Genomic DNA, 26,846 nt, shown 5'->3' with positions numbered 1-26,846 from the left:
ATGCATTCACAAGCACACATGCACACATGTACCAGGCAACTCACACACACGCACACACAAGCACGTGTGCACACAGGCAATGTACACACATTCACACACAAGCACACGAGCACACAGGCACACATCTATGCACACACATGCACACAGGCAATGCACACACACAAGCACACATGCACACAGGGACACACCCATGCACACACACATGCACACGTGCAGCCCTGTGCTTCCCAAGCTCACAGGACCCCTGGTGAGGACTGTGCTCAGCCTCCATCTCCTCCAGACCCACCAGGACCGCATGCCCACCCCTTGGCTTGGAGCCTCCCTAACTGCTCTAATTAAGTGCAACAAGCCCAGCTCTCGCCCTCCCCTGCTGGGACATCTTCTAGCCTTGTGCACTCCCAGTTCACCCTCGTGTCCTGCGGGCTCCAGGAAAATAGGGTTGCTCCTGTCTTCCCTTCAGCCCCAGCCACTGGCACACAGCCCTGAACGGACACATGGACTCGGGGCCCTAGCACCGTCCTGACTTGTAGGGTCCCAGGTCTGCCTCCCCAACCCCTCCACCTCCACATGATGCAGACAGGTTGGATTTCTTTCCCAAAGTGATTCCCTCTGAAGAGACCATGGACCCTGGACACTCTCACTCATGGTCATCATCCATCTGCTTCCCACTGGGGGTCCAGGTCCAGCAGGGCAGCAAGCAGACACACCCTACCAACCAGGAGGAAGGGCCTGCTGGTCAGTAGGCAGTCCTGCAGCCTGAAGGCCAGCTTGGCACCTGCCCCGGTGGTCTCTAGTCTGGCCTTGCAGGAGGGGCCTCCTGGTGTGGTGGTGGGGCGGCTCCTCCTGCCTTGTACTTGCCCAGAGCCCCCTCCACAGACCCCTGGATGGCTAGAGGGGCATCAGGCACCAGGACTCTGGCCCATGGCTTGCCTAGAACAGTGGCCACTAGATTAGTTCAGAGGGGCTGTATGGGGGCTTTTTTCTGTCCAGGAAATGTATTTATAGAAATGCCCAAAACCGTGTGATGCGGTGCCCGTGGCCTTCTTTCAGCACCTCCTTCCGGTGTCAGGCACGTGGTGCAGCCAGCACATGGGTCCTCCACCCGCTGATCTGACTCGCTGCCTTCAGCCACCTCACCCACAGGGTTGGGAGCTGTTCCCAGCAGCTTTCCTGCTGCACAGCAGTCAGCTGGCTCCCTCCCACCAGAGAAAGTCCTCTGCTGCAGACATGTGGCAGCCAGATGGCCCTGGGGCCTCCGCGGGACTGGGGCTGTGTGCCCTTCCCGGCACCAAAGCCACAGGCCGTAACTCAGCCTGCCTGGGGGTGAGGCTGTTGACATGCTTCATGTCCCCCACGTCCACAGCCTGGCCGGTTGAGGAGCCCTGCCTCGGGGAGCCCCTCAGGCAACACATCTGTTTCCACTCTGGTGACAAACAGGATGTGCGTGCCCTCCCATGCCTCATCCAGGCTGCTTGGAGCCTGCTGGGTCATCACCAACCGCCTGGGCCCCGCACACCCTCTCCTGGAGTTTGTGGGGAGGTCTGGGCCCACCCCAGCCCCCTGGCTTGCAGACCGAGGCCTCCAGGCCAGAAGCCAGGCTTTGGTGTCTGGAAGAAGGGCCTCCCAGAGGCCCGCAGGTCTCCAGCAAGGGCCCATGTCCACACTGGGGCCATGGCTGGGTCTGCACTGGCCAAGTTTGTTCTGGAAGATATACCAGACCTCAAAAGAGAATTGTGGGAATAAAAGCAGAAACAAAAATGATTTTTTTTTTCTCCTTCCAAAGACGAATTCAGGGCCAGCAGCGGTACAAACCAGCAATGAGACCAGAAGGAATTATGGGAAAGGACACCTTCCCTGCCTGTGAACAAGGGCTGCGTAGGACAGTGCAAAGACCAGGAACTGAAGACAGTGAAACTGAGAGAGCAGGTCGTGCTGAAGGGTCAAGCCACCATAGCAACAGCACTAGGGAAACACACCAAAAAGTCTATGGCCAGGTTCTCCTAAGGAGAGGCCAAAACAGTGTGGATATAGGTAGAGTAGATGTAGGTGTGGGCTATGGATACAGACACTGAGAGATAGAGCAAGAAAGCATGGATAGCAGAGATGATATGGATACAGATATAGATGGATATATCATAGATGGATGGACAGATGACAGATGATATCAATACAGATCAAGATGGACAGGTGATGGAAGGATGGATGATAGATATATGAATACAAATAGAAATGGATAGATCATGGATGGGTGGATAGATGATATGTATACAGAATCAGATGGTTAGATCATGGATGGGTAGATGACAGCAATATGACACAGATACAGAAGGACCAATTTTGAACGGGTATAGCGATGATAGCTGACATAGATACAGATAGATAGATTTTGGATGGGTGGATAGGTGATAGATGATATTAATACAGAAACAGATCATGAATGTGTTGATAGATGAACAATTATTTGGATTCAAAATCAGATAGAAAGCTATGGATATATAGATGACAGGTGATATAGATACAGACACAGATGGATCAATCATAGATGAGTACATAGATAATGCATAATGTGGATACAGTGACAGATGATTAGATCTCTGATAGGTGGATAGATGAAAGTATATACGGACCTGGATACAGATGGATAAATCATGGATGAGTGCACAGAGACAGAAATACAGATAGGGATGGACAGATGACCAGATAGGAGAGACGACAGCTGTCATGGATACAGATACAGATGGACATATGGTGGGTGTTTGATAGATAAAAGATGTCGTGGAAACAAATCCAGGTGGCTCAAACATGGTTGTAGGGATAGATGATAAGTGACATGGATACAGATACAGAGGGATGGATCACACATGGCAGGATAAATGATAAACAAGATCATGGGTGGGTAGATAGGTGACAGATGATATGGATAGAGATACATCATGGATGGGTAGATGATAGACAATATGGAAACAGATACAGATTGATGGATCACAGATGGATACTAACATGATAAATCATACAGATGGATAGGTCATGGATAGGTGGATAGATGACAGATGAAATGGATGGATAGATCATAAACAGGTAGATCAATTATAGATAACATGGATACAGATCCTGATGGAGAGGTCATCGATGGGTGTATAAATGATAGATGACATCAATACAGATACTTATGGTTGTTCATGAATGGGTGGATAGATGATAGAGGACTGGATATGGATACCAATGGAGAGATCATAGATGGGTAGATAGATGATATGGATACAGAAACAGATGGATAGATCATGGATGGTTAAATTACAGATGATATGGCTATACATACTCAGGGTAGATAGATGACAGGTGACATAGACACAGGTGCAGATGGATAGATCATTAATGGGTTGACAAATGATAGATGATGAATACATATGCAGATGGGTAGATCATGCATGGTTGGATACATGATAGAGGATAAGGAAACATACAGAAAGATTGATCATGAATTGGTGGATGGATGATAGATGACATGTATACAGATACAGATGGATAGATCATGAATGGGTGGATACATAAATGATGATTTTGAGCCAGAATCAGATGGATAGATCGTGGGTGTCTAGATGACAGATGCCTTGGATACAGATACAGATGGATAGGTCAGATGGGTGGATAGATGAAAGTTGACATGGCCCTAAATACAGATGGGTAGGTCCTGGATTGGTGGACAGATGACATGGATGTGGATACAGATCGACAGATCATGGATGGATTGGTAAGTGATAGATGACATGGATACAGATACAGATGGATAGACGATGGATGAGTGGACAGATGATAGAATACATGAATACAGATAAAGATGAATAAATCATGGAAGAGAAGATAGATGGTAGATGATATTTATACAGATGCATGCAGATAGACCATGGATGAGTGGATAGATGTTGGACAATATGAACACAGTTGGATAGATAATGTATGGGTAGATTATAAATAATATGGATACAGATATCAATGTATAGATAATGGATGAGTGGATAGATTATACAGGTAGATGATAGATATATAGACACAAATGTGTATGAACTAGGTAGAAAGATGTAAATGGATCAATGAGAGACGGTATAATGTGGATACAAATATAGATAGACTAGATTATAGATAGATGATATACTGATAGTTAATAGATGATATAGATCTTGACAGAGATAGACTAGATATGATACATGATGGATAGACAGGTAGCTACTTAGGTAGGTAGATGATATGGGTATGTATGCAGATAGATAAAATACATCAATAGAAGGAAGTTGATACGGACTTTTTAGTATATATGTGGGTGTAAATAAAGATATTGATAAGTGGAGGTCGGTGGAATGCAGATGAAGACATATACGGGAATCAGTGTGGATGAGGAGATGGACAATTAACGTGCCTATTTTCACCAATGGACGTCCAGGACTATAAAGAACAATCTAGTCAAATGACCACATCTCATTTTTCAGTTTGAATGAAGCCAGGGTTGGTGGGACTTAATAACACTCACCACTAAGCCATCACCTGCCATGATTAGAGGGAAACCTCCTGCAGCGTTGGTGGGGAAACAAGACAGGAATATAAGTCAACTTTCTTTCCATTCTACTTTTTTAAAATTTTTATGGTAGTTGTAGATGAACAGAAGGCCTGGCGGCGTCCATGGTGCTGACCCTGGGTGAGCAGATGCAAGACACCCTGGCCTCCACAGGGATGTAAGAGCCAGGCCTGGGAGGCCAGCACGTCTGCCCCCATGTGGACGCCCTCAGACTCCCCCCTGGAAAGCCTGGTGGGGACATGCGAGGGGCACAGCCAGGACCCCAGGACGCAGCCTCCAGCAGGGCGCAAAGCCTCCTGGGAGGACACAGAGCACTGCCACGCAGCTCTGGAGAGTAGCCACATGGGCTGCAGCCAGCTAAGACCCAGGGGGGCTGCCTGAGGCCTGGAGCCGCCATTCTCAGAGACACAGAGATGCCAGGCTCTGAGCTTCGGGGTTGGCGCCTGCCCTGTGGGTTTAGTCGGCCCCGTCTCTATCCAGCCATCGCATCCACAATTAATGAAACTCAATCAAACCTATGAGGGGCTCTCAGTCCACCAAACTGGGTCACATTGGCAAGTGTGCTCTGCAAAGGTCCACACATGAGAGTGGAAGAGAAATCCCTTCCAGCAAATACATGAAGCCAACAACGAATACAAGAAATAGAGAGAGCCAACTACGACAACACCTCCCAGGTGGTGATTCACCAGAAAATGTCCCCAAGGGCTGCGGCCGGGCTCAGGGAGAGCTTGCCCAGCAGGTGTGAGACACGGGGCTCGGTCCTCAGCTATAGCTCCGTTTGACGAACGGAGCCCTAAACCAAGAAGGAGAAGCTACTCCCGTAGCTGACAGACCAGATTTCACCCCAGGATTAACCAGAAGAGACTAAGAAGGTCGCTTCATATTGGTAAAGGGAACAATCAAAGAAGATATAACAATAATAAATATTGTGCCCCAAATATGGGTGCAACTTTTACATAAAAGTCATACTTCTCAAATGGAAGCCCCTGATAGGTCCCAGCATGATAATACCAGGGGATTTCAACACACCTCTCTCCCCATTACATAGATCACCCAGACATAAACTCAGTAAAGACTGTTTGGACCTGGAAAATATTATAAATCAAATGAAACTGACAGACAGCTGTCGCATATTGCATCCAACAACAGCTGAACACACTTTCTCTCAGTGGGTCATGGACTTCTCCAAAAGAGATCATATTTTAGGCCACAGAGCAACCCTTAGCAAGTACAAAAAAAAAAAACACCTAATCTTATCAGATCCTAATGGAATGACTTAGAAATCCACACAACAAATCCTACTACATTAACACACAGAGATTAAAAATACCCCTTTTGTAACACCAGAGATCGAACCCAAGGAACCTCAACTACAGGGAACCTCAACCAGCCCTTTAATGTTTTGTGTTGAGACAGAGTCTTGTGAAGATGCTTAGAGCCTCGAGAAGTTATTGAGGCTGGGTAGGAACTTGTGATCCTCCTGCCTCAGCCTCCCAAGCCACTGGGATGACAAGTGTGTGCCACCAAGCCCAGCTGAACAATACTCTTTGGAATAACGAATGGGTGACAGAAGAAATCAAGGGAGAAGTTGATTTGGTCCCAGACCCTGTGGGACCCTGTGAAGGCACATGGAAGAGGAAAGTTCATAGCCATTAGTGTCCACATCAGAAAGCCAGAAAGATCCCAAACAAGTGAACTAAGGATGCACCTCAAGGCCTTGAAAGGAACAAGCCACAGCCCAAGCCAACAGAAGTCAGGAAGTAACATGAGAGCAGAAATCAATCACCTTGAGAATAACGGAGCAATACAAAGGATAGAGGAGACAAAGAGTTGGTTCTTGGAAAGAAAACAAAAAACTAGATGAACGAGCCCAGAACTAAATAACCAAACGAAACGGGGAGAAAAACCAAATTAATAAAATTAGAGATGAGAAAGGAGAAGTCCACGACATCTCAGAAATCCGGCAGGTCTTTAGGGACTATTTTGAAAGTTTATTTTCCAATAAACTGGAAAACCAGGAAGAAATGGACACATTACTAGTCAATACAGTCTGCCAAAACGGAATCGAGAGGACACAGAAAACTTCACAGAACCCCGACTTGCGATGAGGTACAAGCCGAAATCAGGAGCCTTCCAATGGAGCAAAGCCCAGGACCAGAGGATGCTCAGCTGACCTCTACACACCCTTAAGCAGCACCCAGGCCAGCCTTCCTCACATTATCCCCAGCAATACACACCTCCCAGGAGCTTGGAGTGGCGCTGCGACAGGAGCGCAGTGGTCTGCAGGGGAGGGAGGCGCACAAAGGTGCTGGACAGGGCCAGGGAGCGGCACAGCAGCAGGGGGGCACTGGCAATGGCTTTCAGTGACGTGAGGGTGGCTGAGAGGACACTGAAGTTATGTGTTGGGCTCCATTGGCATCAGTTTTTAGGAAGAGGGAGGCAGAGACCACCCTGCCGAGGGGCCTGGCCCAGTCCTCCCCTGCACCCTCAAGGTGACTGGGGTGCTCCTGCCACTCTGCCTCAGCCCTCCCCTGCATCCTCAAGGTGACTGGGGTCCTCCTGCCACTCTGCCTCAGCACTCCCCTGCACCCTGGAGGTGACTGGGGTCCTCCTGCCGCTCTGCCTCAGCCCTCCCCTGCACCCTGAAGGTGACTGGGGTCCTCCTGCCGCTCTGCCTCAGCCCTCCCCTGCACCCTGGAGGTGACTGGGGTCCTCCTGCCGCTCTGCCTCAGCCCTCCCCTGCACCCTGGAGGTGACTGGGGTCCTCCTGCCGCTCTGCCTCAGCCCTCCCCTGCACCCTGGAGGTGACTGGGGTCCTCCTGCCACTCTGCCTCAGCCCTCCCCTGCATCCTCAAGGTGACTGGGGTCCTCCTGCCACTCTGCCTCAGCCCTCCCCTGCACCCTGGAGGTGACTGGGGTGCTCCTGCCGCTCTGCCTCAGCCCTCCCCTGCATCCTCAAGGTGACTGGGGTCCTCCTGCCACTCTGCCTCAGCCCTCCCCTGCACCCTGGAGGTGACTGGGGTCCTCCTGCCACTCTGCCTCAGCCCTCCCCTGCACCCTGGAGGTGACTGGGGTCCTCCTGCCGCTCTGCCCCAGCCCTCCCCTGCACCCTGGAGGTGACTGGGGTCCTCCTGCCGCTCTGCCTCAGCCCTCCCCTGCCGTGCACACACTGGGCGCCCAGCCAGGGAAACAGGCAGCGGAGACCACAGGTGCCCACGTTCCCCTTCCCAGCAAGGCAGGAGCCGGGTCCCACACTCTGAAGCTCCCTGTGCCCAGCCTTAGGATTCACAGGGCAGCTGCAGTCCTGCTAGTGCAGCAGGTCCCGGCCAGCAGTGCGGATCCAACAGGCCCCTTCAGCCCAGAGCCACAGTCCTACAGACCTCCAGGCCACTCCCAGGCAGGAGAGTCCTAGAGGACGACAGACATCCTCAGAGGGACGGACGAGCCACCACGAAGAGGTCAGAGTTCCCGGTGCTGAGGTGGGAAGAGTCCAGAGCATGTGGGGACGGAGTCGCTGTGCCCCTGCGTGTGTCTCAGGTGAAGGGCAACATCTGTGCACCATGCTGGCCTTGGGGCAGAGGCCCAGGAGGCTGCATGCGGATTGGGAGTGAAGGGACTTGGAGGTGGCTGTGGAGGGAAACGCGGCTGCCTGCTCCTCCTCCAGCCCTCCTGCCACCCTGGGAGAGTGTGCCCCTGACAGCACAGCACACAGCCTGCAGAAGAGCTCTCTGGTGACTGGCCCAGGCCCTGGGTTGAGAGCCTGTCTAGATGGACAGTCCAAGCTGATGTTAGCCAGGAGCATAGTGGTCTCTAAAACCCAGCGGAAAGCAGCTAACCAGAAAACCTGACTAGGAAAGACAGGAAGGGAAACAGTTTTCCCTGTGAGCAAGAAGAGGACCCACCACCTTATGTGTCACTCTACTCAACTTTGCCAAGACCACTGGGACAATAGACTGTCCCCTATCCCCGTTTTCCTCAGAGGCAACAAATGATGGCCCCCAATACTGGCTCTTCCATCCTCTGTGATGTCCTCAGAGCCAAAGGCTTCCTAGGACCAAAGACTCTGTCACCTCCCAAGATGAAGGTGGGAGATTTGTCCCGAGACCAGAGCCACAACTCAGATGAGAATTCTTCAGATGCCCCTGCAAGGGACTAAAGGACCTGCCCATGTTGACCAGAGGGAAACACCTGAGGGGGACAAGGCAGTTTGTGTGCCAGCCTTTCTCCACTATTGTGCTCGTAAGCTGGAAAAATCATATTCCCTCCTACACAGAAAAACCCTGAGCCTTGACTGATCTGATGCAGCCCGTTATCCAGACCAGGGATGGGCCCAACCAAGAAGAAGGGCTAAAGAGATATCAAGAAGCCCTCATAGGAAACCTCAGAGAAGGGAAAAAAAGAACAAAACACACTGTCTGTGCCCAAGAGTTAGAAGGAAAACGAGCCAGCCCTGAGCCCTAGCCTAAGCCGAGCATCTACAGACAGACAGAGCTGAGCAAAGCCTCCCGCTGCTCCAGCATCTCCCTCTCGCACCCTCGATAGCCCTGAACATTTCTCTCAGCCCCACATCTGCCTAAGGCCCCTCTGCCCTATGAAACTGGCAGCAGTGATCAAAACAGATGTGCCCAACTGACTCAGAGCTGAGTGTCCAGGCCACTGCAGCTGCCACCCCTCTCCCTGCCCAGAGGCACCCAGGGGAGGAGGGGCACATACAAGTGTAGCAGCCGCAAGGCATGTTTGTCAGCAAGGATATGCAGAGGCTCAAGCAACAGGTGATCAATGCAGCCTTTGTGGGACAGACTCACAGTGACATTTGCCAAAAATTACAATCCTAGAGGACTTTACTGAGAAGGAGCCAGTGAGCTGATTAAGGTGGCCACACAGTTTTCCTCAATGGAGACCCAGAGGCTCAAAGAACAGGCAGACCAAAAAGATAAAGAAGAGTATGGATCTCATTACAGCTGCCCTCACCACAAACCCAGAGGTCACTCAAAGGGGGGTATCACTAGAACAAAGCCAATGGTCCAAAGGTTTATAGAGAAAAAAATGTGGCCAGACAAAAGGGGAAGCCTCCAATGGCCCCAATGGGCAACCCCCACTGCCATGCTCAAATGCTAAGCCTTGAACAGAGAAGGAGTCAATGTTTTCCCCAGCCTTGGGCCCCAGTCCCATCCTTTCAGTTTCTTCCCACTGGCTCGGAAGTCCATGATTGACGAATATGGCAGGGGTCCCATAGACACATACAATTGCATCTGATGCACGGGACCCAGGGCCTCAGGAGGGCTCAGCTGCAACAAGCCCCCAAATGAACCAGGAATATGTTCATGTTAACAGCCAGTAGTGGGCCATAGGGTGCTTTCCCCCAGCCTTTGTCACCAGCCCCCTCCAAAAGGACATGCCACCCTGGGGCCAAGCCACACACTGTGAGCCACCAGCAGGAAGGGCCACAGAGCTCCCTGCACCCAGGCATACTGAACAAAAACCCAAGTGGGGCAGCTACTCTGTACAATTAGAGCAGGCTCCCATCTGGCAGGAGGAGGGAGCCACACAGACAAAGAGCAACACCTAGGTGGGCACAATGTGGCGGCCACACTGGGACACACAGGGAACAGCACCACTACCCTCCAACCTGACAGGTGGCCCATGGAGAGATTTGCATAGGTGCCTTTTACACAAATGATGTCCCAGGCCATCAGTCTCTGCTGGGATTTTCATCAGATTTAAGAGTTGGAGAATCCCAGCAGCCAAGATCCTGCACTGGGAGATAACAAAAATGTCCTGCATCTTAAGGCATCAGAGGCTCTGTGTACACTTCCCTTCCCTAAATGACAGTTCCTCCCAGGGGCTTGAGACCACCATCCTTGGGACAGCACTGGACTCTGACGTAAAAGCCCATATGTATCAAGAAAAAGTCACATAACTTGCTGACATCTGACTCAGCAACAGAACAGATAACAGCAGCTGAGCCTCCAAAGAAACAGGAGATCTGCTCAATTCCAGTCCCTTCAACCTGCCATCAGACTAGAGAATCCAGATTCAGCCATATATGGATCCCCAACTTTCAGTTATGGCAAACCCCTCTGTGAAGCCACAAAGGGGGAGAATGGGGTCCTCTAATATGGAGGCCAACTAAGCAAAAGACCTTTGAGGACATTCAACAAGCACTCCCAGTGCACCTGGACTAGGGCTCCCTGACCTCACAAAGCCTTTCTTTATGCACATCCATGAACAGTCAGGAGAGGCTGTAGGAGTCTTGACTCAGGTCCTGGGAACATAGCAATGTCCAGTGGCCTATCTATCCAAACAGCTGGACTCTGTAGCCCAGGGCTGGCCACCTTGTTTACGGGCCCTTGTGTTGGAAGCTGATAAACTGGCTATGGGACAAGAACTGGTTGTCAGGTTCCTCATTCAATTTTGACATTGTTAAGAGTACAAAGAACAATATTGGTTGACTAATGGTCTATACCAGGGCATGTTATGTGAAAACCCATGTATCCATGTGGAAGTCATCCAGACTCTAGTCCCAGCAACCTAGCTGTCCGTCAGACCTGGACAACCTGACCACCACTGTGTTGAAGTCATGGATGAAGTGTTCTCCAGCAGTCCAGACCTGACACACCAGCCCCTCAGGGACCCTGATGTGGAGCACTTCACAGGTGGTAGCAGTTTTATAAAAGATGGGGTATGTTTAGCTGGATATGCAGTGGTCACTCTGGACTCCACTGTTGAGGCAGAACCTCTGCCTCAGGAAACTTCAGTACAAAAAGCAAAACTTAATGCTTTGACTTGAGCACCTCAGTTGACAGCAGGAATCTGTGTGGATATTTACAAAGACTCAAAATATGCGTTAGCTACCCTTCATGTTCATAGGGCCGGGGGGAAAGGGAGACATGATGTATGGGCAAGAAATTCTTAAACTTTTGGATGCACTGTGGGCTCCCAGGAAGGATGTGATTATATATTTCCAAGGTCATCGAAAGGGAAACACTGTGGTTGCTCAGGGCAACCAAAGAGCTAACAGAGAGGCCAGGTTAGCTGTCTGTAAGAAACGGGAAGAAAATCCAGTCCCAGGTTTAAATGCTGCCCTCCTGCCTGGCTGACTGTCTAACAGAATGGGAGCCAACATACTCCCAATGTGAAAGAAAGTGATATAAGAATGAACAAGAAAATTTTCTCCCAGGTGCATGGTGGAGATTTTCTGATGGGCAGAATAGCCATGCCAGAGATTCTAGCCCCAGCCTTTATCAGACAGTTATACAGGAGAACACATTGGAAATACAGCACTTGAGACAGTTCTGAGTCAACATTTCTATGTCCCCTGGCTCACAAACTTCACGTGGACATTCTGAAAACAATGTGAGGTTTGTGCTCACAACAATCCTTGTCAGGGGCCAGAGCTCCCACCAGGAATCCAAACTATAGGAGGAGCACCTTTTGAAGACTCGGAAATAGACTTCACTGAACTACCACGCTCACGGGGCTTTAAGTAACTTTTGGTTTTTGTGTGTTCCTCCTCTGACTGGGTGGAAGCATTTCCCACCTGCCCTGAAAAGGCTAGGGGGATACTAGGATGCTTCTCTGGGAAATGATTACAGCTTTCTTATCCCAATAACTATTGGCTCAGACAATGGGCCAGCTTTGGGGCAGAGGTGATATGATTACTGACCAAGTGTTTAAACATCAGATGGAAGTTACATCCTGCCTATAGGCTGCAGAGTTCTGGTAAAGTTCAAAGGATGAATAGGACTTTAAGTCTCAATTGAGTGACCTGTGACAGGAGACGCACTAACATTGAGATGAACTTCTCCCTATTACACAGTTGAGGATTAGATCCACTCTCACTAGGAGAACTGGATTGTTTCCTTATAAGATAATGTACAGGAGCCTCCCCTTATTAGGGACTACAGGGAGACTTAAGAGAGATAGGAGAATTCACCCTGAGATGACAGCTTCAGGCCTTAGGGAAAACTTTACAGGTTCCCAACCATTGGGTTAGAGAAAGATTGCCAGTAAGTCTGACCCAGGTGCACACTCCTTCAAGACGGAGATTGAGTCTGGGTCAAAGAATGGAATATTCAACCCCTTAACTTGTTTGGAAGGGCCCTTTCACTGTTATTTTATCCACCTCAACTGCAGAAAAGGTTGCAGAGACAGGTCCCTGGATTGACTACACCAGACTCACACCTGCAGCTGTGGACTGGGGGTGCTCTCCAGATGCTGCTACGCCCTTGACGCTGACCATCCAGAAAAAAAAAAAAAAAAAAAAAAAACACCAGAGAAGCTTGAGGATCAGAAGGACAACAGCCCTGCTCCAGTCACTCTGGAAGCTGACTGGTCTACCACAACCAAAGATTGAGAAGTCTATGGCCCTGTTTCAGCCACACAGGAGGGACTAGTGGTCAATGCACGGTGGAAGATAAACTTCCCACCAGGACTAATGGACTCTTTCAACCTCTGAGATGGTTCTTACACTGTAATGCATTGCCACCCCTTGATTCTAAATATATACACAGTTCTCTGTTTGGTTTTTGCTACTGGTTTGATAACAGTAACTCCTACTGACTGGACTCTGGGTAACAAAATTTCACTTACACATTTTTTCTTGCTTATATAAGTTTTCTAGGATTTGTTTGGTGTTATTAGTATGGCTTTGTTAATTTATGCTGTTTAACCTATGCTAACCAAATTGTTAGTCTATTATTTAGTTTGGTTTCCCTTGATAACCTTAAGAGGCTCTACCCTACTCCTAGTCCAACAGTGGAGATCATGTGAACCATGTGTCAAGCCAATCCACTATAACCAAGAGGTGGTAAAATTAGGACCTGTTCCACCAGAGGAGTGTTCTAGATGGATAGCTGTTTGGAAAGAAAAAAGAGGTCCATTGGAAAGAAACTTGATTTCGGAGGTCACCAAGCTTGAGGTGAAGGTAACTGGCCACCCCAGAGGACTATTGCCACAAATGGTCCCGCTCACTACCTGGGCACAAAATGGTGGTTGGAGCTATAGAACTCCTATTGACATGTTAAACAGAATTATTCACTTACAAGCTGTACTAGAAATTATTGTTAATCAGACTGCCACAGCCTTTGACCTCCTAGCCACACATCAGACCAGATGCGAGTGGCTAACTATCAAAACCGCTTGGCATGAGATTACCTACTGACTGGGAAAAAGAAATATGTGGAGAGTTCAAAAGCTCAGATTGTGGCATCCAAATCGATGACAATAGACAAACAGTTAATGATATAGCCAACAACACAAGAGAACCAGCACGTGTTACTTCATACCTAGAAGGGCATTAAAGTTTGGGTCCCAAACATGCTTTTGGGAGATGGTTTTCAACTCTTGGTAGATTTAAAAGCTTAACTGGTGTAGTGGGTATTCTGCAGCTCACCTGTTCATTGCTCCCATGTTTGGCTCCACTGTGCATTAAAACTATTGGGTCCACTGTAGAAGCTGCTGTTGAAAGGATGACAACAACTAAGATTTTGGCATTACATAAGGCTTTACACCAAGATGATGGTAATGATGCTCTTACATTTAAAGGATTAGATGTTGGGGATGCAAATCAAGTCAAGATGGCGCCTGGCACTTTGCTAGGAGGAGTGGTTTGTGAAGCCATGCCAACGAGCCATTAAGATGATGAGGATTCCTTATTGGCTGACTGCTGTGTCTAGATGATGTTAATTAAGTTAAGCTGTGTGTCATTAGTTAAGTATATATACCTCTGCAGTCCAGCAGAGAAGCGGCTGCGGCTACCTTGGTGCCTGCTACTTTGAGTTCTTGCTCAGTTCCCGCTGAGTTCACTTGCAATAAAGTAGTTCCCGCTTCAACCTTCAAGTTGCTTGTCACCTCCCGGTTATTTGCCCAGCCAGACTGCAGCAATTAAATTACGGGAGTACCATTAAAGGGGGAATTGAAGTGGCACCCACATTCTCCACAGAAAAGTTTTACCTGGGTTTATCCAGAAATCCTCACCACGGCTCATTTGGGGGCTGTCAGCAAAAGAGTCTCTGCAAAAGAGTCCAATGTGGATAAACTTCCTATGTTCATGTTGCCCTATTTTACTTGGCCACTGGCCTGGAAGATACCAGCACTCCAGGCGCTGGACACCCCTTACTAGTTTTTCACAAACCTATCCAGTATAGTAGTTTGTAGAAATGTGCAAACAAGGCCTCTGGCCTTGAGCTGGGCTTCACAGAGATGTCTACATTTTTAAGATAAGTTACAACTGGGCTCCATGGTAACAGCTGGCAGGGGAGGAAAGAAAGGGGAGAAGAAGCTCCCCCCTTCTCAGGTGTGGTCCTTGAAGGGTTAACTTGCCCAGAGCAGTGAAAGAAAAAGCTGCTTTTATGTAAACTTCTGCAGACTGTGAACTTCTGAGCCTCTCCCCTTACAAGCTGGGTATAAAACTCTGAAACTCCCTGAATTCGGGGTTCAGGGGATTGATTAATTACAGCAAATGCTGTGCCCTCTGAGCCTGGCTGCAGCCAAATAAAACTGTTTTCTGTTATTTTCGGTGCCTTGCCTGGTTTGTCCCTACAACAGCCTCCCTGTCCCTGGTACTGAGTCCTGGCAGCCTGAGCAGATGACCACAGGTGTCCCCCTCCACTGTCAGCCCTGTAGCCCACACAAGGCCTCCCCAGCCTGCCTTGCTGTGTGCTGAGCTGGGTGGGGCCCCTGGAACTCCAGCCTGTGAGACTGAGCCCTGCTGAGCTCCATCTAAGGTGAAGCTGGGCCCCCACAGCCACCGAAGCAGGGGTGGTGTGCGCCCAGGACACCCTGCCTCTCCAGTCCTTCCGACATGCCCCCCCAGGGCCACAGGGGCACTCAGGGATGCCATGAGTCTGGCCTGTACTGTGGGTGCCATTTGGGGGTGCATGGCGTGCTCCCAGAGGCCCCGGAGCACCCCGTGACAGCTGGCCCCAGGACATTTCATGGTGAACACTTCCCCAGAGACCCGGGCTCACACAATTGTCCCTCACCCATGCACCATCCCATACGCTTCCTCTACAACTCCTCAGGGGCCTTGATGTCCCCAAGACCCTCTCCACCTCCTCTCCATTCCCTTCACTCACCCCTCCCAGGCCCTGGCATGGCCTGGCCTCTGAACAGGGGATGCCTCCCCTGTTCCTGCTCTTCCAGAGCCTTCATCCTCAGGGCCCTCCAGAGCCCAGTCAGGTCCCCCACCTCCTCCTCTCACCCTTCACACCGGCCCAGGCACTGCGCTCCCCTTCCCTGTGGGTGGCCAGCTCCCCCAGGCCCTAGGGGAGCCCCGTTTCCCTCTCCAGTGCTGGCCCAGCAGTCCTGGACCCTCAAGGAGGGAGTGCACCCACATAGTGAGGAAGCCAAGCTGTCCCCCTGGCCGGTGACCCTCTGCTCTGTTCCCTCCCCTCAGACCCAGGAAGCTAACGGCCACCTCTCCCTCACCTGCAGCCCCCCTCTGGCAGCCCTTGCTCAGGCCCTGAACGGGCTCCTCTTCCTGCCCTCTGTGGGTGGACACCTTGAGCACCCGGTGCCTCTGCAGCTCTCCCGTCTCCTGCATCCCCAGGCCCTGGGCACACAGCAGGGCTGCCATCTGCTCCTCTGGGAGCCCCAGCCCCAGAGACCTCTCCACCACCAGGCCCTCCTGGGCCAGCACGGGTTCTCTCTGTAGCCCCATCTTGCCCCCTGCCAGGGACCCCAAGGAGCCCCAAGCCCCTTTCTTCCCTTCCCACCAGCTTGCGCCCACCAATCCCAGGACCCCCACTCTCCTCCTGCTCTGGAGGATCTGGGTTCTCCCAAGAAAGAGCTGTCTGCAGAGAGGTCCAGGGAGCAGCAGCCACCAGAACCAGGCTGGGGTCAGAGGGTCAGGGGGCTGCCCAGGTACTGAGGGGTCCCAGTCCCAGGGAGGCAGTCAGGGTGGAGGGCCTAACTGCACAGCCGTGGGCCAGCCCCAGGCAGGAGCAGAGAGCAGCAGTGGGATTGGGCCTCCCCCTTCTCCCCTGGGACCCAAGGCACTGCTCCCCACCACCACATGCCCACACGAGATGGCCGCACCCAGGTCTGAGCCCCCTCACCCTCTGACCCAGAACCCCCAGAAGAAAAGGGAACTTAGGGAAGTGTGCATGCCACCAGTTTCAGTCCTGTTCTTAGTCTCTGCGGGGGGTGTGGGAGGTTGCACCTCTGGGGACAACAGCCGTGACGCCTGGGAGCACAGGACAGAGTAGAGTGGGTGGCAGTAGGGACCAGAGCACGAAGGGCTGGCAAGGGCCCTTCAAGGCCCCACAAGGTGAGTGGGGTTGGCAGGGAGAGGAGGCCACAGGAGGAGAGGACATGGAGCCTGGGTCACAGTGGCCCTTCAGGACCCAGCATCCCAGGGGCCACGGGATGTGGGAGGGAGCGAGAGCACAGCCCCACACAGAGGGCCTCGCACAGCACCCAGGGGTCTGCCTTAGAAAGTCCAACCAGTGAGGGACGGGAACCTGGGGCAGGGCACTGCCAGGCCACCAGAGCTGGACACACGTCCTACTCACGGACATGAGGGGATGAGGCAGGAGGGGGTCAGAGGAACAACATGGCCTCTCCTAGAGACTGTGGGTATGAGGCAGAGCTAAGGGCACCTCGAGGAGGCAGGGCCAGGGCAGCTTCCAGAGCCAGGTGCAGAGGAAGCCTGGAGCACAGGGACACAGGGCCAAGCCTCCTCCAGGGGCAGGGCAGGACCAGCGGGCTCTGCTGGACACAGCTGGCTGGAGAGAGGATGGGAGCCTCAGGGGCCTGGGAGCAAGGCCAGTCCTGGGAAGAGGGTGAGGCCAGAGGAGGACACAGCCTCCACTGAGGAGAGTGGGGTGGGACGAGGCAGCTCTGGGCTCAGGGACCTGGGCAGAGCAGGTGCCCGTGAGCTGGGCAGGTGGGGTGCCTGAGAGTCGTGAGCCACCCAGGAGCCACCCCTGGGACCAGGGTCCAAGCTTCCACAGGTGAGCTGGGGAAAGCAGGGATGCTGAGGGACCTGGGCAGTCCCGCGGCTCAGAGAACCAAGGGAGAGCAGCTACAGGAGAGCTGGGCAGTGGAGTGCTGGAAGGCTCGGGAAGCCCAGGTTGCAGGGCACCAGAGGCAGAGCATCTGAAGGTGAGCTGGGGCAGGTGGGGTGCTGGAGGTGCCCAGGAAGCCCCAGGAGCTCAGGGGACCTGGGCAGAGCACTTACAGGTGAGCTGGGGCAGGTTGGGGTGCTGGAAGTGCCTGGGAAGCCCTAGGAGCTCAGGGGACCTGGGCAGAGCACTTACAGGTGAGCTGGGGCAGGTGGGGTGCTGGAGGTGCCAAGGAAGCCTCAGGAGATCAGAGGACTTGGGCAGAGCAGTTATGGGTAAGCTGGGGCAGGTGGAGGTGCTGGAGGTGCCCAGAAGCCCCAGGAGCTCAGGGGACCTGGGCAGAGAACTTAGGTGAGCTGGGGCAGGTGGGGTGCTGGAGGTGCCCAGAAGCCCCAGGAGCTCAGGGGACCTGGGCAGAGCAGTTACAGGTGAGCTGGAGAGGTGGGGTGCTGGAGGTGCCTGGGAAGCCCCAGGAGCTCAGGGGACCTGGACAGAGCAGTTACAGGTGAGCTGGGGCAGGTTGGGGTACATGAGGTACTGGGAAGCCCCGGGAGCTCAGGGGACCTGGGCAGAGCACTTACAGGTGAGCTGGGGCAGGTTGGGGTGCTGGAGGTACCTGGGAAGCCCCAGGAGCTCAGGGGACCTGGGCAGAGCAGTTACAGGTGAGCTGGAGAGGTGGGGTGCTGGAGGTGCCTGGGAAGCCCCAGGAGCTCAGGGGACCTGGGCAGAGCAGTTACAGGTGAGCTGGGGCAGGTTGGGGTGCTGGAGGTGCCTGGGAAGCCCCAGGAGCTCAGGGGACCTGGGCAGAGCAGTTACAGGTGAGCTGGGGCTGGTTGTGGTGCTGGAGGTGCCTGGGAAGCCCCAGGAGCTCAGGGGACCTGGGCAGAGCAGTTACAGGTGAGCTGGGGCAGGTTGGGGTGCTGGAGGTGCCTGGGAAGCCCCAGGAGCTCAGGGGACCTGGGCAGAGCAGTTACGGGTAAGCTGCGGCAGGTTGGGGTGCTGGAGGTACCTGGGGAGCCCCAGGAACTCAGGGGACCTGGGCAGAGCAATTACAGGTGAGCTGGGGCAGGTTGGGGTGCTGGAGGTACCTGGGGATCCCCAGGAACTCAGGGGACCTGGGCAGAGCAGTTACTGGTGAGCTGGGGCAGGTGGGGTGCTGGAGGTGCCTGGGAAGCCCCAGGAGCTCAGGGGACCTGGGCAGAGCAGTTACTGGTGAGCTGGGGCAGGTGGGGTGCTGGAGGTGCCTGGGAAGCCCCAGGAGCTCAGGGGACCTGGGCAGAGCAGTTACAGGTGAGCTGGGGCAGGTTGGGGTGCTGGATGTACCTGGGAAGCCCCAGGAGCTCAGGGGACCTGGGCAGAGCAGTTACTGGTGAGCTGGGAAGCTGAGGTGCTGGAGGTGCCCGGGAAGCCCCAGGAGCTCAGGGGACCTGGGCAGAGCAGTTACAGGTGAGCTGGGGCAGGTTGGGGTGCTGGAGGTGCCTGGGAAGCCCCAGGAGCTCAGGGGACCTGGGCAGAGCAGTTACAGGTGAGCTGGGGCAGGTTGGGGTGCTGGAGGTACCTGGGGAGCCCCAGGAACTCAGGGGACCTGGGCAGAGCAATTACAGGTGATCTGGGGCAGGTTGGGGTGCTGGAGGTACCTGGGGATCCCCAGGAACTCAGGGGACCTGGGCAGAGCAGTTACTGGTGAGCTGGGGCAGGTGGGGTGCTGGAGGTACCTGGGAAGCCCCAGGAGCTCAGCGGACCTGGGCAGAGCAGTTACCGTGAGCTGGGGCAAGCGCAGTGCTGGAGGTGTCTGGGAAGCCCCAGGAACTCAGGGGACCTGGGCAGAGCACTTACAGGTGAGCTGGGGCTGGTGGGGTGCTGGAGGTGCCTGGGAAGCCCCAGGAGCTCAGGGGACCTGGGCAGAGCAGTTACAGGTGAGCTGGGGCAGGTGGGGTGCTGGAGGTGCCTGGGAAGCCCCAGGAGCTCAGGGGACCTGGGCAGAGCAGTTACTGGTGAGCTGGGGCAGGTGGGGTGCTGGAGGTGCCTGGGAAGCCCCAGGAGCTCAGGGGACCTGGGCAGAGCAGTTACAGGTGAGCTGGGAAGGTGGGGTGCTGGAGGTGCCCGGGAAGCCCCAGGAGCTCAGGGGACCTGGGCAGAGCAGTTACAGGTGAGCTGGGGCAGGTTGGGGTGCTGGAGGTGCCTGGGAAGCCCCAGGAGCTCAGGGGACCTGGGCAGAGCACTTACAGGTGAGCTGGGGCAGGTGGGGTGCTGGAGGTCCCCAGGAATCCCCAGGAGCTCAGGGGACCTGGGCAGAGCAGTTACTGGTGAGCTGGGGCAGGTGGGGTGCTGGAGGTACCTGGGGAGCCCCAGGAACTCAGGGGACCTGGGCAGAGCAGTTACAGGTGAGCTGGGGCAGGTGGGGTGCTGGAGGTACCTGGGGAGCCCCAGGAACTCAGGGGACCTGGGCAGAGCAGTTACAGGTGGAGCTGGGGCAGGTTGGGATGCTGGAGGTACCTGGGGAGCCCCAGGAACTCAGGGGACCTGGGCAGAGCAGTTACTGGTGAGCTGGGGCAGGTGGGGTGCTGGAGGTACCTGGGGAACCCCAGGAGCTCAGGGGACCTGGGCAGAGCAGTTACAGGTGAGCTGGGGAGGTGGGGTGCTGGTAGAGCCAGGAAAGTTCCAGGAGCTCAGGGGACCTGGGCAGAGCAGTTACTGGTGAGCTGGGGAGGTGGGGGTGCTGGTGGAGCCAGGAAAGTTCCAGGAGCTCAGGGGACCTGGGCAGAGCAGTTACTGGTGAGCTGGGGAGGTGGGGGTGCTGGTAGAGCCAGGAAAGTTCCAGGAGCTCAGGGGACCTGGGCAGAGCAGTTACAGGTGAGCTGGGGAGGTGGGGGTGCTGGTAGAGCCAGGAAAGTTCCAGGAGCTCAGGGACCTGGGCAGAGCAGTTACCGTGAGCTGGGGCAAGCGCAGTGCTGGAGGTGTCTGGGAAGCCCCAGGAACTCAGGGAGCCAGGGGCAGAGAAACTACTGGTGAACTTGGCCATTGATAGTGCTGGAAGGGCTTAGGAAACCCCAGGAGCTCAAGGGACCTGGACAGAACAGTTTCAGGTGAGCTGAGGCAGGTTGAGGTGCTTAAAGTGCCTGGGGAGCCCCAGGAGCTCAGGGGACCTGGACAGAGCACTTACTGTTAAGCAGGGGAATGTGGGGGTGCTCAAGGTGCCTGGGAAACCTGAGGAGATCAGAAGACCTGGGCAGAGCAGTTACAGGTGAGCTGGGGCAGGTGGGGATGCAGGAGGAGCCAGGAACGCCCTAGAGCTTTGGGTGACTGGGCAGAGCAGCTGTGGGTGAGCTGGGGCAGATGGGGTGCTGGAGGTGCCTGGGAAGCCCCAGGAGCTCAGGGGACCTGGACAGAGCAGTTACAGGTGAGCTGGGGAAGTAGGGGTACTGGAGGTGCCCAGGAATCCTCAGGAGCTGGGGGACCTGGGAAGAGCACTTACAGGTGAGCTGGGCAGATGGGTGTGCTGGAGGTGCCTAGGAAGCCCCAGGAGCTCAGGGTAACTTGGCAGAGCAGTTACAGCTTAGCTAGGCGGGTGGGGGTGCCTAGGGGACCTGGGCAGAGCACTTACAGGTGAGCTGGGCAGGTGGGGGTGCTAGAAATGACAGGAAGCCCCAGGAGCTCAGGGGACCTGGGCAGAGCAGTTACAGGTAGAGCTGGGGCAGGTGGGGTGCTGGAGGTACCTGGGAAGCCCCAGGAGCTCAGGGGACCTGGGCAGAGCACTTACAGGTGAGCTGGGAGAGGTGGGGTGCTGGAATGGCTTGGGAACCCCCAGGGCACAGGGTACCAGGGGCAGGGCAGTTACAGGAGAGCCTGGGAAAGGTGAGGGTGCTGGAGGTGCCTGAGAAGCCCCAGGAGCTAGGGACCTGGGCAGAGCATTTACAGGTGAGCTGGGGAAGTATGGGTACTGGAGGTGTTCAGGAAGCCCCAGGAGTTCTAGGGACCTGGGCAGGTGGGAGTACTTGGGGAGCCTGAGATGCCCCAGGAGCTCAGGAAACATGGGCAGAGCAGTCACAGGTGAGCTGGAGAAGGTGGAAGTGATGCAGGTGTACGGGAAGCCCCAGGAGCTCAGGGGATCTGGGCAGAGCCCTTACAGGTGATTTGGAGCATGTGGGGGTGCTGTATGTACCTGGGAAATCCCAGGAGCTCAGGGGACTTGGGCAGAGCATTTACAGGTGACCTGGGCAGGTGGGAGTGCTTGGGGAGCCTGAGATGCCCCAGGAGCTCAGAGGACCTGGCCAGAGCAGTTACACATGAGCTAGGGCAGGTGGGGGTGCTGAAGGTGTCTGAGAAGCCCCAGGAGCTCAGGGACCTGGGCAGAGTAGATTCAGGTGAGCTAGGGCAGATAGGGGTGCTGGAGGTGCCCAGGAAGCACCAAGTGTTCTGTGGACCTGGACAGAGCACTTACAGGTGATCTGGGAGGTAGGATTGCTGGAGGGGCCTGGGAAGGTCCAGGAACTCAGGGGACCTGGGCAGAGTAGTTACAGGTGAGCAGGGCAGGTGAATGTACTAGAGGAGCCAGGAAAGCCCAGGAGCCCTGGGAGACTGGGCAGAGCAGCTGCAGGTGAGCTGGGGCAGATGGGGGTGCTAGAGGTGTCTGGGAAGCCCCAGGAGCTCAGGGGACCTGGACAGAGCAGTTATAGGTGAGCTAGGAAAGGTGGGGATACTGGAAGTGCCTGGGGAGCCCCAGGAGCTCAGAGGAACTGGACAGAGCTGTTACCATTGAGCTGGGGAAGGTGGGGGTGCTAGAGGTGCCTGGGAAGCCTGAGGAGCTTAAGGGACCTGGGCAGAGCAGTTCCAGGTGAGCTGGGGCAGGTAGGGTTACTGGAAGTGCCTGGGGAGCGCCAAGAGCTCAGAGTACCTAGACAGAGCACTTACTATTAAGCTGGGGAATGTGAGGGTACTTGAGGTGCCTGGGAAACCTGAGGAGCTCAGGGGACCTGGACAGAGCAGTAACCATTAAGCTAGGGGAAGTGGGAGGTGCTGGAGGTGCTGGAGGTGCTAGAGGTGCCAGCGAAGCCTGAGGAACTCAGGAGACCTGGGCACAGCAGTTACAGGTGAGCTGGGACAGGTGGAGATGTTGGAGGTGGCCGGGAAGGCCCAGGAGCTCAGGATAACTTGACAGAGCAGTTACAGCTTAGCTAGGACAGGTGGTGGTGCTGGAGAGGCCCGGGACGCCCCAGGAGGTCAGGGTAACTTGGCAGAGCAGTTGCAGATTAGCTGGGGCAGGTGGTGGTGCTGGAGGGGCCCGGGAAGCCCCAGGAGGTCAGGGTAACTTGGCAGAGCAGTTGCAGATTAGCTGGGGCAGGTGGGGGTGCTGGAGGTGTCCGGGAAGACCCAGGAGCTCAGGGGACCAGAACATAAGAGTTACAGGTGAGCTGGGGCAGGTCAGGGACCACTCTGTCTGCTGACATTCCCAGAACTCAGGGGAACAGACAATAGCCACAGTGTCCTGGAGCAGGTGGGTGACAGGGCAATCCCAGAGGTAGAGTCTGCAGGATCCAGCTACAGGGTCCCTGGGTCCCTGCAGGAGCTGAGCAGATGCAGGTTAACAGGGGCTGAGGAGGGTTTGCAGAGCCCAGGGTGGGGACCTTTTTTGCAGAGGACAACACAGGGGAGCAGAAGCAAAGCACCAGGGGCAAAGCATCCTGCACAGGCCAGTGGGGCAGCAGGTGAGCAAGGGCAGGCCAGGAGTGGCCAGCAAGGGTCTCTGGGCATCCAGAGCACACAGCACAGGGCTATTCAGGCAGCCCACTGAGCTCGGGAGGCTAGAAGGAGCTCACGCCCACAGCTGCTGTGCTCTGAGCTTGCCAGCAGTGGGCAGGGCCACGGAGAGCAGGGCTGAGGCGGGGGCTGCAGAGGGCTGCCCAGAGCAGAGAGCAGGGCTGAGGTGTGCTGAGTTCAAGGTGGGAGGGAGCCAGAAGGGGACAGGAGCTCAGGGAAGCAGCCGTCGGCTGACTGCTGGGAAGAGACTGAGCTTCCAGAACCTGATGCTTACAGGACAGCTGACCAGGCAGAGCAAAGGGAAACAGGGAAGCTTCCAGAACTGGGGGCAATGGGGGAGGTCGGGGGGTCACAGAGTCCAGGAGCTCATCCAGGAGGGCTCTGCTGGGAAGAGTAGGCCAAAGAGAGGATGGGTGCTTCCGGGCTCTGGAAGCAAACCAGTCCTGGGTGGGGGAGGCCAGCAGAGGAGCCAAGCTGGACGGATGGAGGGCAGAGTGGGCAGTAGGACCCCCAGGCGTTGGGCACCAGAGGCAGAACTGCCGCAGGAGAGTTGGGGCAGGTGGGGTGCTGGGGACCTGGGCAGCCCAAGGAGATCAAGGAACCTGCTTGTCTTGCCCTTCCACTGGCCCCAGATCACCCATCCTTGGTGTCCGGGGCTGTCCACATTCCTCTCACCCCACAGCACAGGAGGATTGGCGGGAGCAAGCTGGTGGGAAAGGAAGAAAGGGGCTTGGGGCTCCTTGGGGTCCCTGGCAAGGGGCAAGATGGGGCTACAGAGAGAACCCGTGCTGGCCCAGGAGGGCCTGGTGGTGGAGAGGTCTCTGGGGCTGGCGCTCACAGAGGAGCCATGGCAGCCCTGGCTGTGTGCTCAGGGCCTTATGCTGAGGGTGGAGATCCTGGGCTGAGTCCCAAGGGCCCTGGGAAGGAAGGCTCGGGGGAGGTCGGGGCTCACAGGTGCCATGGAGGCCAGGCCAGAGCTGCAGAGGGGCTCTGAGGGGCAGGCAAGAGGGCCAAGGAGAGTGCCCATGGTGCACCTCAGGAAGCAGGGCAGGAAGACCTGGGGAGGGACGGGTCCAGTGATGAGTCAGAGCTCAGGGCTAGGGGGACCCAATCAGGAGGGTCCCAGGGGCTGTCTCAGGGCAGGGCCTAGGGACCAGGGACCAGGAATGAGGCCATTGGATTGCTTCAGAGCCAACTCCAAAACACCTGACCCTGCAGGGTTAGGTCCAAGGCCTGGGCTCTGGGTCGAGGTGAGGGAGCAGAGCCCAGGCAGAGGTAGCCAAACCTACCCAGAGCAGGACTCCTCGGTAACAATGGAGGGCACAGGGGACCTGAGAACAATGCCACTAGTCAGGCCAGATGCCCACAGGAAGCACATGGGGACAGGGAGCTGGTGGGCCAGCAGGACCCAAGATGGCACCCACCACGGGCAGAGCCCAGGAAGGGGCTGGGAGCCCCAGGGCCACACAGGTCCAGTGGTCATCAGATGCTAAAGGATCCGCGTGCAGCCTCTCCCACAAGGGCAGGGGGTGGCACACAGGGCTAACTGCACAGTTGGCTCTGTGTTCTTCTGGAAGCCCATCAGGAGAGGTCTGGCCTGGCCTGGGCATCCTTGAGGTGGGGGATCACCTAGGGAGGTAGAGCCTACCAGGTGGGTACCTGATGCCCACAAACCCCGACAACAGACCCTGCCTGATGCTTGGGGAGAGCCAAGGACAGCGGGCCTTCTGTGGGCTTGGGTCCATCTGCGTCCAGCACAGCTCACTCAGTATCTTCTCTCTTGCAGCTTCGACTACGTCCCCATCAGTCTTCCCCCTGGCCCCCTGCTCTGGAGACATATCTGGCTCCTCAGTGAACCTGGGCTGTCTGGTCAAGGGCTACTTCCCTGAGCCGGTGACCGTGACATGGAACTCAGGATCCATGTCCAGTGGAGTCCACACCTTCCCAGCTGTCCTGCAGTCAGGGCTCTACTCTGTCACCAGCATGGTGACTGTGCCCACCAGCACCTGGCCCAGCCAGACCGTCACCTGCAATGTAACCCACCCGGCCAGCAGCACCAAGGTGGACAAGACCATTGGTAAGGGGACAGCCTGCACGGGGAGGGGTCCTCTGGAAGTCAGGCAGGTCTGTGCCACCTGGAGAACTCTGCCATGCCTCATGCTCAGGGAGAGTGCTCTGTCTCCACCAGGCCCAGGGCAGGCACAGTCTGGATGCCCACGTGTTGGCTCCTGGGCACTGCTCATAGGCCTGCCAAGAGCCAAACCCCAGAGCAGCCTGGCCCTAACCTGAGCGCGTCCAGGTCAAAAGTCTCCCTGTCTCTGTGGGTGCCTTCCTCCTGCAGACCTCAGTAACCCCATCCTTCTCTCCTGCAGATTCCAGGAAGTCACCATGTCCACGTAAGTCACCAGGCCTTGCCCTAAGCCGAAGGAGCGGGATGGGTGCCCAGAGAAGTCTCAGGCAGAGGGCAGGCCCCAGGTGCTGACCCGTGTCCTCCATCTCTCCCACACTAGCTCCTGAAATCCTGGGGGGACCATCCGTCTTCATCTTCCCCCCAAAGCCCAAGGACACGCTCATGATCTCCCTGACCCCCAAGGTCACATGCGTGGTGGTAGATGTGAGCCAGGAAGACCCCGAGGTCCAGTTCAGCTGGTATGTGGACAACGTGGAGGTGAACACAGCTGAGACGAAGCCACAGGAGAGGCAGCACAACAGCACAATCCGCGTGGTCAGTGTCCTCCCCATCAAGCACCAGGACTGGCTGAATGGCAAGAAGTTCAAGTGCAAGGTCAACAACAGTGCCCTGCCCACCCCCATCGAGAAGACCATCTCCAGAGTCAAAGGTGGGAGAGGGCAGCGGGCAGGGCAGGGCATGGGGCTGCCCGGTCACATGGAGCCTGGCTCGGCCCGCCACTGCCCTGTCAGTGACCTCTGTGCTGACCTCTGTTCCACAGGGCAACCCCGGATGCCAGAGGTGTACGTCTTGCCCCCGGCCCAGGAGGAGCTGACCAAGAACACCGTCAGTCTGACCTGCTACATCCAAGGCTTCTATCCTGCCGACATTGCTGTGGAGTGGGAGAAACAGGGGCAGCCGGAGCAGGACTACAAGACCACGGAGCCCGTCCTGGACTCCGACGGGACCTACTTCCTCTACAGCAAGCTCAGGGTGGACAGGAACAGTTGGCAGCAAGGAAACCTCTACACATGCTCAGTGATGCACGAGGCTCTGCACAACCACTTCACCCAGAAGACCCTGTCGCGGTCCCCGGGTAAATGAGCCTGGCGAGTCCTCACCCCACGAGGACACTGTCACCTTCCCTCACCTGCCCGCGTCAATAAAGCACCCAGCCTGCCCTGGGACCCTCTGAGACTATCCTGGTTCTTTCTGAGGCAGAGAGCTCTTGGCACACCTGGGCTGTGGGCTGTCGGCCAGGCTGCCTCCGAGGCCCAAGTTG

At 55.3% G+C, this 26,846-nt stretch overlaps 2 gene segments (V, D, J or C); both read left to right on the top strand.

Moving 5' to 3' along the window:
* The window catches only part of LOC308646103 (immunoglobulin heavy constant alpha 2-like), a 145,316-nt gene that overhangs the window by 33,461 nt on the left and 85,009 nt on the right, over positions 1 to 26,846 (top strand).
* On the top strand, positions 25,726 to 26,762 carry LOC308646687 (immunoglobulin gamma-1 heavy chain-like). The segment is given in 3 exons: positions 25,726 to 25,790; positions 25,905 to 26,234; positions 26,346 to 26,762.

This window comes from Spermophilus citellus (genome assembly GCF_964194105.1).
Source record: "Spermophilus citellus genome assembly, chromosome: 4".
NCBI lineage: Eukaryota > Metazoa > Chordata > Mammalia > Rodentia > Sciuridae > Spermophilus > Spermophilus citellus.
The sequence above is the reverse complement of the archived record's forward strand: the minus strand, read 5'-3'. Positions and strand labels throughout refer to the sequence as shown.